The sequence below is a fragment of the Egretta garzetta genome, unplaced genomic scaffold, assembly GCF_000687185.1.
Source record: "Egretta garzetta isolate BGI_Z169 unplaced genomic scaffold, ASM68718v1 scaffold248, whole genome shotgun sequence".
In the NCBI taxonomy this organism is placed as follows: Eukaryota; Metazoa; Chordata; class Aves; order Pelecaniformes; family Ardeidae; genus Egretta; species Egretta garzetta.
In genome coordinates this window covers 3,012,405-3,033,002 of record NW_009260596.1, presented here as the reverse complement: position 1 = coordinate 3,033,002, position 20,598 = coordinate 3,012,405, and the positions used below count along the sequence as shown (strand labels likewise).

The 20,598-nt window shown below is 37.8% G+C and overlaps 1 protein-coding gene across 1 annotated transcript in view; it reads left to right on the top strand.

Moving 5' to 3' along the window:
- Window positions 1–20,598, top strand: part of CHRM3 (cholinergic receptor muscarinic 3) — a 138,123-nt gene that overhangs the window by 861 nt on the left and 116,664 nt on the right.

The following is a 20,598-nucleotide window of genomic DNA, read 5'->3' as shown; positions in this document are numbered from 1 at the left end:
GGTTTAGTTTCAACAAGTCATTTCCCTCTGTGAGAATAAACCTAGGCAAAGAACTAAATTGTTCTGATAAAATTGCCAGCATTCATTATCACCTGACTGCTTTCTCCCTTGAATGTAATGCTGTTTTAGGTCTCAGTTGCAGTGGCATTTAAAGTAAGTTACATGAATTAATAGGCTGCAGTGTTTATGTCTATGTTACAGCTGGTGTTTCTTTTACATTCCTTACGTGTTTCTGTAAAATGCCTACCTTGGTTTGCATTTCTATTTTTGTAGAAATGAACTGTAAACATGGATATGTAGCAGTGGTTTAGATGGCCTGGCACAGTGGTTTAGATGGCCACACACATGCAGGCACGCTCTCCTTACACAGAAAACAGCTGTCCTCACATGCTTGCTCTAGGCCCTGTGTCACTGACAATTTATTGTGATTGTTTCTGGAGTGTTTTGAGATTTCAGTCACTCATTTCTGTCTGGATGAAGCTTCTAACCAAGTCACCTCAGGAAAGCACTGTCATACTGGCTGAATCTTTATGGCTTCAATACTAACATTAGGTGTCTCAGATGAATCCTGAAATGATGCTTATGCCTGCTTTCATATCCTGAAATTAGGGCCATAGTATCTTGCACACTGTTACACAGCTGGCCATATTTAGTTACAATTGGTTTTGCCTTTCATGTTGCGTTAACCATATTCCAGCTTTACTTAAGATGTTTCTTCAGGCATTTTGTGTAAGGTGAAAGGTTTTGGGTTTGGGTGGTGTTTTTGGTTTTGGGGTTTTTTTTCAGATAACATTTTCTATAAATAAAATACTGAAAACACATACATTTTATAGTTTAGTAGTTAAGTTGAAATTGTCACAATTCATAAGTGGGTTGCTAGCTCTAGACTGGAGAAGAGATTCATGTTACCTGTTGTGAGTATCCAAAATCTTCCCCAGCTGTAACTGATGGGTGGGATAACAATCCCAAAAGACACTTATTATGCTGGAGAGGGTATCGAGTCTGAGGAGAATGCATTTTCTGTAGGTGTCAGTGGCTCAACTATTCCTTGGCAAGAAATTTTTTAATTGGTGCCAAAATTCAGAGTACCCCAGAGGAACTAGAATTAGACTGTGTTCAGTTTTAGCGTAAAAGGAAAGTAACAACAGAATACCTGAATTAATATAATTAACTTCTGCAAATTTTATTACTGTCCACATCTCTCTCCCTGTGCAAACATATATTATTTGTCACTTAGACACTGATGTGATAGTGGGGAGACAGCAAAAAATGGCTAAAGCATCAAACCGCATAATACGTCTCCAAGAAATGTAGTAACAAAGTTTTCAGAAAGCCAGAAATTAATGTATTTTTTTTTTTTTCCTGATACTAAATTAACAACAACAAAGCCATTCATGCAAATAAATCTAATGGATTGCTTTAGATGTACACTACACTGTCATGCTACATCTTAAGGGATTATATGCATAAAGAAATAATAAATTAATGTGCTTTACTACCCACAAGTGGGTAGCGCATTAAACAGAATTTGTCAGTTTGTCTGAACACATTACATTAGTCAAGATGAGCAGCATCATTTTGCCTAGCAAAGATACATTAGCTCGACTGTGTGGGCTTTTAGAATCTTAAAATCTTGCCTCAAATGCAAGGGTAATGGTCAGTATGACATGCATTTGTCATTTAGCACAAATAATGCTCGTACTTTAGTAGCTTTTAGCGAAGTATAGATGTCTGCAAAGGTTGTGGTACAGGCCAGCACTCTAATGCAAAGTGCAAATTCTAACACAACTGATGCAGCTTTCAATTGTGAACTACATAACGTCTGATCTAAGAAGAGCCAGAGTAAATGTCTTCTCTTAGAAGGTTTGTACAGCAATATATTCGTGTTGATTTTTTTTAAAAAAAAAGTTAATGTGTTAAAATTAGTTCATATTTGTTACATATAGTCATAAATGTGATAAAAATATTCTTTGTACATTTAAATATTTACCTGAGCCTTTGTGATATTGACAAAATGTACTAAATCGAGCAGAAGTTTTAACTTCAGAGCATTGGGAGTAGTGACACAGAAATACTTGCTCCTGTACATTATCCCATTATTGAAAAATTATTCCAGCTCTTAATCCAAAGCCGAGAACTTGTATTTTTATTTACTTATCTATTTATCCATTTATTTATTTATAGATTTTGGTACTAGGTTAGAGCAGAAGAGTAGCTTTGACAAAGAGAATAACCAATTCAAAGCATATGTAATTTGTCACTATGGCTGTCATGAGTTCAGCCAAATCTTACAGTGCTTACTTGCTTAGTCCACTTGAAGTGACTCAGCCTGACATTATTTCAGGAGAAGCATCACAGCTTAGACCATTGTATATCTATGGCTGGTGTGCTGAGTTAATGGTTCACCCATGAGGATAGGGTACTATTATGCTTTAAAAAGATTATTAATGGACAAAATTAATTTTCTAGAGGCAAGTTCCTCTCTGTCTCTAGTTATTTAACTGAGCCTATGCAGTAGCTGTTGATGGTGAGGAGAGCACTTTGACTGGGGTTCAATTTATTCATTCATATTTTCTTATTTATTCATAAATAGATTATTTTAATTACTCGGAGGAAAAAAGTGACACAAACTGGTTGTTTGTAATTTGCATCCTGAAAGAAAGTGTACTTTTTATACCAGAATTATTTTTTAAGGATTTGTTATTTAAATGAAAGATGGAAATATTTACATATTTAAATGTAAGCATACAAAATATAATCACTCTCAGCTGAAACTCTGTCTAGGTTATAGTGTAAACAATTCTTCTTTCATTAAATGTATTAAAAACTCAAGTCAAATTATTATGGCTGAGTTCCATTCCCTCTGAAAAAAACATAACTTTTATCAACAAAGTTCTTTTAATACCTTTTTTTTTTGAGGGAAGACTATTAGTTTTTGGAATTACAGATTTCTGTTTCCTCTGGCATTTTTAAAACATCTTGGGTTTTCTTGTCTTGTTTTCCTGTTTTTCACGCATGTCACCAGACTGATCATGTTTAACTTCTGAGGACTGACTAGTTTGCAGCAGTAGGTGGTATGTGAGATACAGACTTCAGGAAGAGCATGATTTCCATAACCACTTCAAAGGAAATACATTATAAATAAAATACATTTCTCTGGGGGCTTACAAAACCATTCTGTTTATAATTTAAATTACATTAAGCTAAATAAAATAGTACAGTAAAACCCTCAAGGGAAAAATACTTCATTTAAGTTTGAACATTACGTTACTTCCATTAATTGGAAATATTTTACTCTTTCTCAAATAGTTTACTTTTCATTGAATATATATGATTAAAAGTATTGTCATTATAATAGGAGTCATTCTTTCCCACGTCGTGTTCCAACCCCTTCTCTTCAGCAGACCACTATAGCTTTATTTGCCTACCTCCCGTCATTTCTCACCACTTCATTCCTGGTGAGTAACCCTCTGGGCATCAGTGTGTGACAGAAAATTACCATTGCTTTGTCACGCTTGTTCAACTTAATCAAACTCATACTGGAACTGAGATTCTCAACCAGCCTGAAGTTTTGTATCAAAACCATGGAGTGTGACACTTTCTTCTGTTGGAATATTTTAGAGTCTGCTCATCCAAACCATGCACTTTACTCCTTCCAGAGTCCTTACAGGGGTAACTGTTGAGCAGGGGCTGCAAGACAAGCAAGAGAATCCATTGGTCTCCCTTACATTATAAATGTGACATGGAGGCAGAGGGGAGATGCTGTACCTGCATGCGTACATACACATGTATGTATTCTGTGTATCTACAGATTTAAAGTCATGCGTGTTTGTGCATGTGTGTGCATGTGATTTGCTCATATATATATTGTTTCCTTTCTTTCCTTGCTATAAATTTATGCCTATTCAGTTTCATATGGGAACCTGATATGATATTCCACTTTGAATCATATGAAAATAATATGACTTCCAGGAGAGGGTGACTAGGAAAATATTGGAAAACCTCAGTGAACTATCTAATTCTAAGAGTGATTTAGTCCACCTTCCTTTTTCACCCCATGAAAAGAGACCATACAGGCTGAACTAAATCAGGTTATCGTTCTTAACAGCATGGAAGGCAGTAAATCAGTAGTGCTGAGCTCCTCTAATATTGACAGCTTTCCAATATGGGTATCTGTAGAAATAGTCTAAGCACATATAAAGCTTACAGAAGACAAACCAGGTTGTAATATAGGAGCAGGCCAGGCCCGTATGCAATATTTATTCCCACTTTAGAGTCATCTTTAATCCAGCCACTAACTTCAAATTAATCCCCATTTAAGGTCTAAAACAAATTTGTATTTCATATAAATTAATTTCAAATTATTAAAAATATGTTTTCTGTGGGAAAATAAACCTCTACAGCTAAATATTAACAATATTGAAATATAAAAAAGAAAGAACCCATGCACAAAATTTCCCCTAATTTATAAAATGGTTGCTTTTTTTAAAAGAGCACTTCCAAAAGGCAATAATAAAACTAGTGCTGGATTCAATAAAAAATTTGTTGACCCGAGAGTTTCACATTAGACTAAATAAACCTTGAGGGGGAAAAAGGTATGTAAAAACATCGGAGCTTAGACATATTTTCTGCTAACTTAGAACTGAAAAGTTTTATGAAAAAAGTAAGAATACTTAGTCACAAAAGTCTAAAGAAATTACTTCAGTATATTTTCTAAGATATTCATTAAGGCTTAAATAAGTTTACAGCTTCATTGTATAACCTTAGGAAACATTATTTATTTTTCCTTTCTGCTGTAGAAGATTTTTTTTTTTTTGCCACTATTACTTGATTGCATTTTAAAACTAGCTTTTGTTCCAACTATAAAGGGTCACAGTGTGATTAAATGATCAAAGTAATGAACTCTGTAATGAAATACCGAATTTACTATACCCTAGCAAGTCGGAATTGATCTGAATTTTTCTGTAATGTTTTTAACTTTGTCCAAATTGGAGGTACTAATGGATGAAAAGCTGGACATGAGCCGGCAATGTGCACTGGCGGCCCAGAAGGCCAACCGTACTCTGGGCTGTATCAGGACAAGCGTGGCCAGCAGGTTGAGGGAGGTGATTCTGCCCCTCTGATCTGCTCGGCTCTGATGAGACCCCACCTGGAGTACTGTGTCCAGCCCTGGAGCCCTCAGCACAAAAAGGACATGGAACTGTTGGAGCAGGTCCAGGGGAGGGCTACAAAAATGATCCGAGGGCTGGAGCACCTCTCCTATGAGGACAGGCTGAGAGAATTGGGCTTGTTTAGCCTGGAGAAGAGAAGGCTGTGGGGAGACCTTATTGCGGCCTTTCAGTACGTAAAAGGGGCCTATAGGAAAGATAGGGACAATCTTTTTAGCATGGCCTGCTGTGACAGGACAAGGGTTAATGGTTTTAAACTAAAAGAGTGAATATAAAAAATAAATTTTTTACGATGAAGGTAGTGAAACCCTGGAATGGGTTGCCCAGAGACATGATAGATACCCCATCCCTGGAAACATTCAAGGCCAGGTTGGATGGGGCTCTGAGCAACCTCTTCTAGTTGAAGATGTCCCTGCTCACTGCAGGGGGCTTGGACTAGATGACCTCTAAAGGTCCCTCCCAATCAAAACTGTTCTATGATTCTATGAAATTTATTCAAAAATATTTTTCATTATGCAATTAAATTGCACCATGATTAATTCATTTTTTTCCTTTCTTGTCTCCTATCCCTTTCCACCACTTTTAAAATTAATAGAGAATTATTTTATAATTCTAATAAATGTATATGCATACATCACCACATATTTTGTTTAGCTCTCTGGCTGGGATGATTGGTGGTAGGCTGAATAAAAAAGTAATGCCTCATTAAAAATCTGAAAGTGTTGTTCAACAGAAGTCCATCTTTCTGTAGGTAAATGTATGCTTATATCACCAGCTGAAACTCAGCATGCTAAGGTAGTTCAGGTCCTACTCAGCGCAGACTTCTTGATCATAACAAAGAAACAGAAGCCCTTGGAGAAATTTGGGTTGGTAGCAAACACTGGAGAAGTGGGAGGGCAGCAGTCCCTCCTTCCCCTCCCCTGGCTCTCGCTGCAGCCGTGTCCCCCTCGTGATCCTTGCTCCTTTCCAGACCCATGGTACACAAGGTGACAGTCATGTTCTCTTTATAACCCCTCACGCACAAGGACTTCAGGTGGAAATTTTAGTCATTATCATAGTGATATAATATTTGGATTTTGCTGAAATGTCTGTATGTAGCTGTCATAGAGGTGCATAGCTGAAGCTGTGAGGTAACTGGAGTTTACTTAAACACAGAACCGTAATAAAGTGCAGCTTTGTTCTGAATTTGCAAATTTGTCCATTTGTCTACTCGTGCACTTCATCATGTGCTCTGTCTTCATAGGCACACAGCTGCCACCCAGTCATGCTCTGAAGGCACTATATTCTGAATTCACCTATTCAGAATATGAGTCATAGAACATAGTTGCAATTACACCAAATCTTTTTTTTTTCAATGTAATTTATAAGTAAAATCAGCTTGCAAGGGGACAGTTGATGTGAAAAGGAAAATAATTTGATTCCAAAATGTCCAAAAGTTTCATTACAAAACATTTTCAACCTTCTGTACACCTTGCCTGGTCTGTTTTTCTAGTTACATTGCTCTGAACTACAATCTCATCTCACACTTGTGCCTTTCGTATTGTCTCTCATGCTATAGCACTGTCTTGAAATATCCCCTCAAAAATCATACTCTTTTTTTTATTATTTTGAACACTGTGGTGAGCAAGAGAAAGATTGTGGTACTAAATTCAGGTATACTTCAGGATGTGTTAAGTTACTTAAACATATAAAGATGTTTTAACACACATATGTAACGTAAACCATACTGCTTTTATATAGATGTTAGCCATCTCTTTCTCGCTTTCTTATTTAGCCCATGAGTTTTCTGGGGAATGTATTGTGTCTGGTGTGTTGGTGGCTGCTACGAAAATACAAATAATAAACAATAGCACAGTGGAGATGTCAGTCCAGCTGCAGTTAGTAATCAGTGTTGCTTTAGAGTAGAGAATGTAGGAGGAAAGGAAATGGTCTGAACAAAGAAGCCGCATTTGTACTTTTTCCCTGGGATTTTTCAACCTTTTCCCGTTTTAGACATCAGAAGAATAAGCAGTTATAAAACTGAACTTTATCTTCAGTTCTTGGGCACAGTGTATCACTTGTGCATGAAAGCTACAGGGGTTCACAGTCAGCCCTAGCAAGATGGTCGCTGCTGATTTATCTGGTGCTGGGTGAATTACAAAGCTTATGCTTTCATGTCAGTGCATATCTTCTGAAAAATGCCCGTATTTTGTTGGGCTACTGTTACAGAGCTGATCCTACCAAGTAAGGTGCGACGGGTTGATTCCCTAAGGTATAGCAGCTCTCAACGTTGGCTCTTGTATTGATTTAAATCTTAATACAGTTGTTTGCATGAGACAAAAAACAAAACAAAACAACAAAAAACCCCACCAAAAACCAAAAAAAATTCCTCAATGTTCAAAGTGTTTTAAAATCTCTGTTTGTTCAGTGAGGATTTTGAATAAGTGACTTTGACTGAAGCTCACTATTTCAGAACAAATTAAGCAGGTCCTAACTTAGGCTTGCAGCATGCACTGACACAGTGTACATGAGAGAAGAGTTACAACCACATTCACTGCAACCTGTAATTAGTCTGTTGGCAAGTTCATAAAACTTATTCTAATGATTAAAAGAAAAGAAGACATTAATAGTGTGCTTCTTACTTTTTTCTATGGAAAATATTCCATCCCTTATGCTAATATATATTAACTGGTTGACTGTGTTGACAGACTGACACTATGGATTGGAGCTTATGAAAGATGGTGTCCTAGGTGGAAAATGAATTACTCATTCATCAATTTCAAACTTTTCTTAAAATTAATCAATTAAAGGATTCATTTAATTAATTAAAAGAATTCTTTTTGTTGTTTTGATGCTTATTTTAAAGTGAAAAGTATTTTCAACAACAGCACAACAAATTTGCAGTGTCAATCTGTGGCCCAAGGGATTCCCAAGACAACGTATTGTGGTGCTTGGAAAGGATCAATAGAGAAGTTGTACAACCGAGAGCAGAGCTTTCGTGTTGTATGGTGACAGGTGGTGACAGGGACTCAGTCTCAGGAACTCAAATGCCCTCTGCTTCTCTTTGTAGCCAGCAGTCTGCCCAAGCATTTTCATGATTTGTTTCAGTTTGTGCTCACTTTTTGGTATTTGCCTCATAGATTTTTCCACTGCTCTGTGCCATCTGTGGGGTTTGATGATCAGGGTCTCAAATTCTGTGTAATCATTGACCATTTGCTATGTAATTGCTAGGTGACAGAGCTGCAGGCAACACAGCTTGCAAGAGAGGACTTTTCAGCCTGATTTGTGATTTTCAGGTGAGCTCTAGGCACCACTCCTGTGCCACTTTAGATGAAGTTATTGCAGCCCTGGTGTGACTGCAAAGGGTTTTGAACAGCTGGAGGCTCAAGTGAGCTGAAAAACATGTACTGGGCTGCTTATCAGCTGACACTTACCAGCTTGACTCACTTATAAAAGAAAACTTGAGAAGCAACGTTTTGACGTACAATTTGTCAGTGACATTTGTATTAAACGGATATAATGTCTGTTTTCAAAAGTACTGAGCCAGATCTTCAGGCTGTGTTACTCTGAAAAATTTTTAAAAGTGCATCTTCCCTTCTGAAACATTAGCAGACATTGCATGATTAATAAGAACCAGGTGTACCTAAAGGTCCCTGAGGAAAGAAACAACAGGTGCTTTGTGTCAGTATTTCTTTTCTTCGGGGAACATCAAATTGAAGATTGGGTGTGATACGCTATGTTGTTTTATTTCTCTTTCCATGGAAAATAAGTTGCATTATATACCAAGGTATTACCTAGTGCATGTTGGGGAGGGGATATGTATTCCTTAAGTTTCTGGTCTTTTATTTGCCCAAACCAGTGCCTCTTTGATGAACTGCATTTGTACTTTCTTCACACTGCATCCATTCCTGGTGATTACTTTTCCTCTAAATAGGAGCTGTGGTTGACTAGTTATTATTATCCATTATCTGTATGCATCTGTCTTTTTGGGACTTTTTGGATTCTATGCCTAAACCCCAGTCAGGATTAATAAAGATTTAAAGTACTGAAAAATCCATTTTTTTCATTACTCTTCTATTTAATTGAGGAAAACTCAGAAACCTAAGGACTACCAATCCATACATCCCTTTTTCACTCTAGCCAACATGTTTTGCATTAACAGGGGTTCTAGTAGCAATTTTCTGGTTATCTCTAATTGCAGAAGAGGCCTTTGGGACAAACTGTACCAAGCAGCTACCAAAAATATATAGGGCTGTGTAAAACATTAGGTGTCATTAAATGCTTAAATTAGATCCCTAGTGCACACATGTACAATCATTACTACTTGTAATATGTATCAACCGTTTTAGCTCTAAAACTTTATGTTTAAGCTCTGTAGTAGCCACTGTCATTAATTTGCTCAGACCGTTCTCAGTACATACAGGGATTTGTTGGAGAAGATCAATAATTAGTGGGATATTTGCTGAGGTTTCTTCCTCTTTTTAAAGATAGTTGTAAATTTTATTTCAGTGTTTTTAGTGAGTCTGATTAGCTTTTGGCAAATCAAAGACAGGAAAATAGCAAATCTTGAACTGGGAAGAAATGCCTCTATTCTTTTGGGCCCTGATTTCTGCTAATGCTGCCTGCAGAGTAGAACAATTCTAAAGGACAGTGTCTACAGCTTTTACTAAAATAGAGAATCAAGGAAATAAAGCTTCAAAACTTTCAAGACAAGAAGGTAGGATGCTGCCTAGAAAAGAGAAATATCTTTAGAAAAATTATTTCAAGTTTCTAGGACTTATTTCTAAGGGGAAAAAATAAGAGAGAGAAAATATGTTATATTTAACAACACTTAGAGGAGATAGGACTTCATCTTCTAAAAGTCCTGTGGAGGACCCCTATATGCTAAGCTACACAGAATTTAATCTGCCTCTGAAAGATGAAAGGATGAGGTGAGCCTGCCAGAATTTAAGCTTTTGCTTCCAGAGAGTCTAGGGTTTTTTTTACCTTAGTGATTAGATCTCAGTGCTACTTTCTCTGGCTGTAAATCCCTCTAAATCATTGCTTTAAAGAATTGCGTACAAACCGACTGTATCTCCACAAGGTAGTGAGCAGTCCATTATTTCAGTGCTGGAACCAAGAAGATTGTGAGTCAGGTATTTGAGAAGAACAAACTGTTCTCTGTTGGTTTCTTCTTTCTCAGTCATTTTTCATTTAGGATATAGTGGCAAAAATAGTAATACAGCTTTGATTTTCCAGTTCAGTTTCTGATCTCCAAATGCGTAGGGATGCATAGTACTTACATATCAGATTTAGAAAGTTCCCTGCAGATTAAGCCAAAGGGATTTCTTTCGTTATCTGTGTATTTATGTATGTATGTATGCATTTATGTTTGTTTGGTTTATTTCTTACATTTGGTCTCATGGCTACATGTTTAAAACCAGTGGAATTCTGTTGTTCCACTTTTGTGAGGCTTAAATAAGCATATGATAATGGCAATACAGAATATCAGGTGACTGCTCTTGCTCTCCTGTTAAATTAATAGTTAAAAAAGGCTGGACTTTGTATTCAGAGTTTTTTATATAAAAGCAGTATTTTTTAAAAAAAAATGTAATAGTATTCTATACAATTAATATGAATGAAAACATCTTTTTTCTTCAAATTTATGATGAAATGTAATAGCACATATTTTCATTTTAGTGACTTTATCATCACAAACTGACTTTTAAGTTAAACATGATCAGATATATTAACTGGTTTAGCATCAAAATTTTTCTATTTTTAAATTTTTTTTTCATTGACTGCATTTTTAATATAGCATGATATAAATAACCTAAATAGTGACTTGTTGCATGTAGGAATGAAGTTTCTGTGAGCTATGTAGTCACATGAATTTGCAGAAGAATATCAAAAGATTTTCCCGCATAAAAGCAGATAGAATAAGTGAGACTTCAGTGTTTTGGTTTCAGTATTGTTTCCTTTCCATCTCTTTTCATTGGTTTGGCTATTAGTGAACTATACACAAAGATTTTTGTTTTCAACCCTTATGCAATTGTTGGCACATGCCAAATAAGGTGGAAAGCACATGCCAAATAAGATGGAAAGCACATGCCAAATAATAGCCAGATCTTTAGTTTTCATTAATTAAATGTTAAAATGTATGTAAGAAAATAAAGGAGAGTGCAAATTGATTAATGTTTTGTTTTTATAAGACAGCTGTAATAGCACTATCTTCATGAAAATTTTGTGAAGGAGCAATTAGGTTGTGGGTTTCTGGAAGTGTCTAAAGGAGGTTAAACTTTCAACAAGAAGTTTTAGATTTTATTTTTTTTTTTAGAATAAAATAACCTATTTCTGAGAGTTTCCTGACCCAGAATACCAAACTTACTAGGTGCTGGTAATGGCTGTAAACTCAGTTTTAAGTGAGGAAAGGGTCAGAGAGGAGAAGCACATGGTTTCTGAGATTTGTGCCAGGGGGAGGGACTTGAACCCAGGATTTTTCTGCACCATTTGCAGGGAGCTGAGCAGCAGCAGCAGCAACAGTATTGCAGTAGGAAAAGCTGTGCATTCCTTCATTTCTCACCTTTGTGCAGATATATGAAAAACAGGGTAGTTGGGATAGTCCACCTTGCCTGATATTCATCAGAAAAAAACAAGCACAATCAGTCCTTTTATAAGTGCAAGCAGATCTTGGAAAGACATGGGCATCTGGCTGACAGTGACTGAATGGGCTTATACGCGTGTTTCACAAATGTAATAGACAAGGAAGCAGAACATTTATGTGGCACTGTTAATCTCAGAATACTGCAGGTGACTTATCTGCAGCTTCTGATAATGACTGGATAGGAAGCATGGATAAACTGTGGGAGACTGCCAGCTCAGATCGGATCTCGGTAGGCAAGGACTTGAGAGCACAGCTGTCTGAAGGCAAGTACAGTGCTCTCTTTTCCGCAAGTGCAGATGCCTGTATCAAGGTATCTGTTGCTACGTTCAGCGCTCCACAGAGGTATATGAGAGGGCAGGAGTGGATATGGTCTAAGCTTCTATATGATGTTAAAGGAGTTTAACTAATTGTCATAGATCAGTATCACAAGGAAGAAATTCTACAAAATCAACACGATGGACATGTGATCTGTTCAAAGCATGACTTCTTAGAGCAGGCTGCGTCAGAGTGAGCCTGGCAGGTAATACAAGGGATAAGGTTGTTGTAGCACAAAAATCACATGGAGTGAAAGTACAGCTGTCCCATTTCATTGTAATAGTTGAAAAGTAAATTCTGGTGTAATATTCTTCAAAAGTCTCTAGAAAAAACCCAAACGCTTTAATTACTGTGCCCATGGTCTTTCCTTATCTCTACAGTCAGGACTGGTCATTCTAAATGTATGATTTATTAATTTTTTTAAATAAACGTAGAAGGGCTGAAACAGAAACAATAGGACATACATTGAAACACTTAATCAGGGGTTGTGTAGAGACTTTTCTAAATTTGGATCATAATACACACTCTTACCTAGTAAGCAATAGGGTATGCAAACAGAAAACAATTCTTGTTTTATAGTGGACATGTTGATTGCTTGCTAGATGCTGTTCTCCATCACTTTTAATGCTGTTCTTCCCATAGCAATATTGTAATATCTTTTGGATATGATTTGATCACTTATTACATATGCAAAGAAACACATCCAATATTGTGTTCTGTTGTGGACGGGGTTTTCTGAAGCATTCACACTGCTAGGGAAGGGTAAACAGTGTTGAGGCAAGGTTGTGCTGCTGCTTTGTTTCTGTGGGAATTCATTTGTCGTGTTCTGGCTAATTTCTAGGAAAACTTTCTCTACTTCCCATGTAATCAGTATCCCCATAGAAATTTCTATTATGCCAAAGAAGTAAAGTCATATGTTTGTAAAAAGACCAAGTCCCTAGAGGACAACTTGAAATATCACTCCCAGGTGGATCAGCCCCAACAATGCATTGCTAAAATGTAATCATGTTTAGGGACCTGCCCATGAAGGGATATTGCCATTAGTGTTTATGGCATTTTTGTTGCGTAGCTGAAAATACCACGCTGTATTCTTTTCTATTCACTATTGCATGCCATGTAACACTGAAGTTCCTCTCTTCTGTTCTGCATGAAGTTTTCTCCGTAAATTGCTTTCCTTCAAAAACAAAGCTTCTGCCACCCTGTCTGCCCCTTCCTAGTCAGTCCAAATGGTGACAAGTTAAGAGAATTTGTCACAGTGGAAGAGCTTCAGGATAGATTTAACTCTCGCTGAGCTCAGTTGCTGCTCATGAGCATGTAGCGGGGAGGTACTTTGAATTAAGGAGAAAATTGCTTGGTTTTCACACATTGAGAGGTATCAGAAACCTCCACCCTACTCAAGATATCTTACATGTCTAAGAAAAATCTCTGATATACTACAAATGCTGCTGCCGCTCACTCAGCCATTAGGAAGCCTTCTTCCACTAGATTTTAACCTTTGATGCAGTGGAAAAGAAATACAATATTTGTAAAAACAAAGAATTAACCAAGGGATATTTTACATCTATATCAGTTCTATTTCTTGCTGTTTCTGTTGGAGCAAGGTCACCTTTTAAACAAACAAAATACTAACTCTGGCTTCCCATCCCTTGAAAATGAAGCAATATCTAAAATGTACCTTCATAAAAGTATCATCAACTTGATATCATTGTTGTTGTATCTTGTGACTCGGCACAACACATATATTCAGTCTGCAGGCCAAAAGACTATTGCTACCTCTTAGTCCACTAACTTTGAGGATGCAGATAGTCAAAATAAGCATATCAAAATATGCTTTCATCTTCCATCCTTTATTACCTGTAGTTGAGGCTCTTTGAACTTACTGTCAATCCATTATTATTCATTGCCTGCTTATGAGGTCTTCAATTATATCTATGCTTTTCACAGCTGCTACTGAAGAAATCTTAATATAATGTGTTTCAGAGCTAGCTGAGGCTGAGTACCTTCAAATGCTAGGAATTTTTTAGGAAAGTTCAGAACATTATTCAGCCTATATATGTATACAGATTTATATTTTTTAAGTAAAGGAAGAAATAGATCAGAACTCTTTTAATTCTATGTAGGCAGTGTAGCAAAGAATAGAGCTTGCGAGTGGATGGCAGTGTTGTCCACGGAAAACATAGGAACAACATGGTTTCAATGAAATTTTCTTGGGGGAAGGGAGGAGGGAGGGAGAGCACAGATTCAGAAAACACCAACAGGAGTAAGAAAAAGTTAGCCCACCTCAAAAAAAATTGCTTAAGGCACTCACACTGAGGTATTTTGTCTGCAGAAGAGAAGGCTTCAGGGAGACCTTATTGTGATGTTTCAGTACTTAAAGGGAGTTTATAGGTAAGATGTAGAGAGAATTTTTACCAGGGCCTGTAGTGACAGGACAAGGGGTAATGGTTTTAAATGAAAAGAGGGTAGATTTAGGTTAGATATAACAAAGAAATTCTTTATTATAAGAGATGGTGAGACAGTGGAACAGGATTCCTGGAGAAACTGCGGATTCCCCATCCTTGGAAGTGTCCAACGTCAGATTGGATGGAGCTTTGAGCAACCCGATCTAGTGAAAGAAGTCCCTGCCCATGACAAGGGGGTTGGACTATATGACCTTTAGAGGTCCCTTCCAAACCAAACTGTTCTGTGATTCTATGATTCATCCTATTATTCTATGTAAGAGACAGTCTTTGCTTTAAACCAGTCAAGTGTAATCAGTATCTCTATATTCTCTTGTAAAAGATCCAGACCTTGTGTTAGTGGATATTCTGGTAAACATAAGTCTGTGTAACCTATTTATAATTTTAAAAATTAATTTCCGTTTCCCTCCTAATGAAGAACAGGAAAATGCAACCATGACCTCTCAAATGCGAGGTGGGTGCGAGGACGTTTTCCAATAAGATTTGCTTGGTTATGCATTTTTGTTTTCAAAGGTGTCCCAGCACAGGAAAGAACATTTCACTTTCTTTTCTCAGTTTTCTGATTATAAGGGTGGACATAATAATATCTTTTTATGAACTCTCAGAGAACTCCAGAGAATACTGAGTCATATACTACTACATTTGCTTGTATTACCCTAATTCTGGTTAAGAAATGTGTTCTTAGATATATATAATGATTTTTACATGCATCCTGTTTTATCTTTTGAGAGAATCACTATAATCACCAGTCTGCTTAACCCACAATCCAAGGTAATTTCATAGACCCTTTATGAGGGCATAATATGAAACTGTACTCCCCGATTGCTCTATTTCTGTGTGAGCCGTTTTCAGACTTTCCTCACAGACCAAGGATGCTACAATTAGGTAATGTGGCAACCCCTCCTAATCTGCCAAGTTTTTAAGACCAAGCCCTTCAGTTTCTGCAGAAATTTTCAGAGATGGGCTCGAGATAAAGTTTTAAATCTCTATTGTTATGCCCATTTAAAGCACAGCTCTTCCTGTTACACTAGGGAAAAACACTGGCTGCATTTCAAAGTTGAACGCATTTCTTAGCTTTTCTATTCCTGTTCCGACTTTTCTCTTTCATCATTTTAACATAGATATGCTAAATGGATTAACGTGCTCACTACAAATAAAAACCTTTGCAAAGGGGACCCTGTATCTGTGGACTTCTGTGAGGAATCTTGATATTCCGCTGCAGCCCATATTTTCAGCCTTATTTTCCATCTTTTCAGTTCTGTCAGCCACAGACATGGCTGGGAAATATAGTTAACACAATCATTGCTATCTTATTCTCAAGTCACCACCCTGCTTTGTTTTTCAAAACTCATATACAGTAACCTATCCTAACTTTAATAGTATATGAAATGTAAAAATAGCAGATGGGTTAAAAAAACCCCAAGATGAACAAGAGGAAAATTTGCTTTAATTTTTTTCCTTTGCTAGAGATATCTGTAATTTTTAAAATATCATTTTCTTAACGTCCTAATCCCTGGGACTGTGAAGAAGTTTGCCTCTAACTCTTTAAAATTTTTTTTTAAAAATATAAATAGAGCTATTTGAAAGGTGTTGTCAGATCTTTCCATGCTTGCAGAGATATCACAGGAACAAGAGGACAGTTCCCAGAAGAGTGTATCTGCATTTAAACAGAGTTAAGACTAGTTACATTGGTGATTAGATTAGCCTATCACACATACTTTTCTTTCCAGATTAATTTCCTGCATGACTTTCATCTGATTTAGATAACAGATAAGTGATGTTTGTAGACCTTCTAATCCGTGACTATGAAATCTTTTCTGAAATAATACATTATGCCAGCACATAATCAAAATGACAGTCTGACTTTGGAGGAGTCGTGAATAAAGTGGGGAACTGTCTTGATTTTCCCCCTCCTTAGCATAAACAGGTGCTGAAAGAGTTGAAGATCTGACACTCTGGGCAGCATAACCTCTTCCAGATTTTGCAGACTCAATCAAATTCTAGGTTTGACGCAGATTTTACTCCAGACCAAGCCAGAACCTCCGGAGAAAGTTGGATTTCTTCTCATACCTGGTTCTTGTTATATCTGCCCATCTATTTTTGTCTCCTCTTAGCAATGCATTTTCATTTCTTCTTGGCCCACATGAACATGAATGGCTTGGGTTCTCCTTGATGTCACTGACCTCTTCAGGAATTAGCTGCTTTAATATCTTTGAGGGTCTGTACTGACATATCTGAAGTGAGGAAAATTATAGTGGGAACCAGGTCTCCATGTGGTGGGGCAACTGGGATAGTGAGGATAAAGATATGGGTCTAAGTGTGATAAATGACCGAGTCCCAAATAGGGTTTCAGTCAAAATTAACAATTTATTAAACGAATAAAAGCAAGCAAACAGCGCTGGGTGCGCCGGGTGCCTCTGCTCTACCAAGACGCACACCTAACAGTTCTTGTTTTCTGGTTTATATACCCCCCAGCAATAGGCGGGTCTTAAACTCCTCTTGTTTTGGTCAGTACCAGAACCGGTTTAACGGGTTCTGCTGAGGTGCCCGGCAGGGGACACGGCCAGCCCCCCTCCCCCTGTGAGGAGGCGGCTGGATGTCATCATGCGGCCCTAGCACTGTTCCATATTAGCACGAATCAGATGGACATATATAACATAAGTAAGTCTATGATTTATGATGGCAGTGATCTATGTTATCAGAAAAAAAATTCTCTTCCTTTTCATATCCTTTTGATTTCTTGGATTATTTCTTTATTTTGCTGCCAGTCACTATTTAAAGTTTTTTGTTCTTATGCCTGTATTCCAACACTTTTGTTATAATTTACTAACGAATGGCATTTACAAATTTGCAGTGATAACCATCAGTGGGAAAGAATGGAAAGAAGTAACTTAATATAAGACAGCATAGTCATCTAGAAGTAGCAGGAGTAGATTTATTATATATGCCATTATATAAGACAAGCTTGGTTTCCAAGACTTCTGGGATTTCAGATCAAAACATAATTTGTTTTAGTTATGTCCACTGTGAGATTTTTTGGAGTAATTGTATGTGGGAGACTGAATAGCCCGCTAACTGGAGACTGAATAGGCAGCTAACTGCCTCAAAGCTTGCTCCTTTGTGTGGCGATGTGCGACGATCACCATTGCCGCAGGCAAGGTGGCTTGCAGGCTGAAGCAGCGGACAGCCAGGCGGGGCCGCCTGCCCACCAAAGCTTGCAGTTTTCTGCCACTTAAAGCATGCGAGCAGGACCCTGCCCCTGCCCAGCAACAAGAAAGCGCGCGAACGGAGCCCGCCAAAAGTAAAGCGCGCGAAATGTGTGCACATAACATTGTATCTTATATGTGAAACTCAAAAGATGTCTTAAGATCTAGACTCTACAAAACCATGGAGGAAACTACATGGCACCTTGCTGCAAACTGAAATAGCTATAGTTTACACATATCTAGTATTTTTCATCAAAGTAAAAAAATACCTAACTTGATTCCTAGTAGTCTAATACAGCAGAAAGTATTTTGTGTTCCCGCTGAATAGTTATGTCATGCAGGTGCCTGGGTGGAAGTGTTGATCTGCTTGAGCATAGGGAGGCTCTACAGAGGGATCAGGACAGGGTGGACCAATGGGACAAAGCCAACTGTATGACGTTCAACAAGGCCAAGTGCTGGGTCCTGCACTTGGGTCACAAGAGCCCCATGGAATGCTACAGGCTTGGGGAAGAGTGTCTGGAAAGCTTCCCAGTGGAAAAGGACCTGGGGGTTTTGGTCAACATCTGGCTGAATATGAGCTGGCAGTGTCCCCAGGTGGCCAAGAGGGCCCATAGCACCTTGGCTTGTATCAGAAATAGTGTGGCCACCAGGACTAGGGAAGTCATACTTCCCCTGTACTCAGAACTAGTGAGGCCAAACCTCAAATACTGTGTTGAGTTTTGGGCCCCTCACTGCAAGAAAGAAATTGAGGTGCAGGAGCATGTCCAGAGAAGGGTAATGAAGCTGGTGCGGGGTCTGGAGCACAAGTCTTATAAGGAGCGGCTGAGGGAACTGGGGTTGTTTAGCCTGGAGAAGAAGAGGCTGAGGGGAGACCTTACTGCTCTCTACATTGGACATTAGGAAAAATTTCTTCACAGAAAGGGGTGTCAGGCATTGGAATGGGCTGCCCAGGGAAGTGGTCCCCATCCCTGGAGGTATTTAGAAGACAGGTAGACGAGGTGCTTAGAGCCATGGTTTAGTGTTGGACTTGGCAATGTAGATTAACAGTTGGACTCCATGATCTTAAAGGTCTTTTCTAACCTAAACAATTCTATGACTCTATGATTCTAGTTATCATGAATTATTTAGGGAAAAAAATGTTTATGAATTTTGTGAGTGCAGGGTTTTTTTTGCTTAAAATCTGCAACAAACTAAGTAAAAAATAGAATAATCATCTATAAAATTTCATAAGAGTAAGCTCTGGATTTCTATCTGTAAATTGGCAAAACTGGTGAAAGGCTGCTGTTGTCATCTTACTGCAGTTCTGTGTCTTAATTTTTTGATTTTTTAAAGAGTAATTCTCCCATTCTGCTACTTGCAAACACATCTTAAGAGGGGCATAAACTCCTGCAACATTGTAAGGTCTGGAAATAGGACAGTAAGAGGCAGCATCTGCTGGTACTGCAGATGACTGCAGAACTACGAAGTGCCTAAAGCCAGCTTGCGTTTCCAAGTGTTTATTGGGACCTTTGGTATTTAGTCTTGTTTTCAGCCTTGTTTTCTAGTAAAGTTCACTGAATCAATAATTCCCTGCAGTGGTCTTTCTGTGAAGCTCTGTGGAGGAATGAAAGCTACTCAGGAGAGCAATCATGAGAGCCTCAGTGGCAGCACTGAGAACAACAGTGGCCTCCCCAGAGATGCCATCCTCTCAGGAAGTAGTAACTATTATTTTTGGTAAGTACAGTCAGCATTGTTCCTGCATCCTTAGATCTAGTCTTTGTTTAGAGATGAATTGTTTCCATTTTGCCAAGCTTCTTGGTTGATACCATTGATATTTAAGGTAAGGACAACTAGAGTGTTGATAAAAAATTATATGTATGGTTCATTTCAAAGATCAATTAAAAATTTTTGAGTTATTAGTTTTTCCTTCTCAGCCTTTAATTAGCAGTGTGAAAAGAACATGGTGGCATCATGAAAAGTCCAGTAAAATGTATATTGGTCTGTTTTGAAAATAGGCCATGGTGGTTTTATCTACCAGACCATGATAAACTTCATCTACAGTGTAATCACTCAAGATAACGTTCTTCATATAAACATCTCACAGCTCGCTTAGAATTGCTGGATCTGGGATAATCAGAGAGTTCAGTTCAAGTTAGCCTACATGTCTACCCAACTTCTCAGACGGGCTGTGCAGTTAGTGTGTTAACTGACCTTGGGCTTTGTGTCACCACAGCCGTCATTAACACTCGGTATCATCAAACTAAAATCTCATTGCCCATTAAAGCTTCTAGAGTTTTAGTTGAACAGGGAAGGTGAAATGAACTGGCAGCATTGGTCTTTGCATTGATTTTATGGGGCTTGTGCACTCACCATTTCACCAATGGATTTTTGGCCTAATGGAATATGACAGCTATTGTTCAGCTTCGACATTAGAACTGAAAGCAGTAATAAAATGCTTTTGCATATCATGGTTAATCTCAAACTTTATAGCTACGCTTAAAGGAAGATGCAAGATGAATAAACATCCCTTAAGAGTCTTTAGTGTGGTAATATGCTGGATTCCTTTTAATTTAAAGTAGCATGCTCTACAAACCATACTGACATTGGCCATATTGGATTTTAAATTATGCTGATTACTCTGCAGTGCCTCAATCCATGGAATTATTTGCAGGCTTCTCTTAGGCTTTCTTTGGCTCTCTAAAGTCAAGTCCAGGGAATGTATAGCAAGGCCTGATGTTTGTATTTCATATAATACATATAAAATGTCAAAGCCCTTCTGAGCACAGCCAGAATACATCTTTAATGAGGGTCTGCAACCTCAAAGTATAAAAGGTGAACCACGTTGTCAT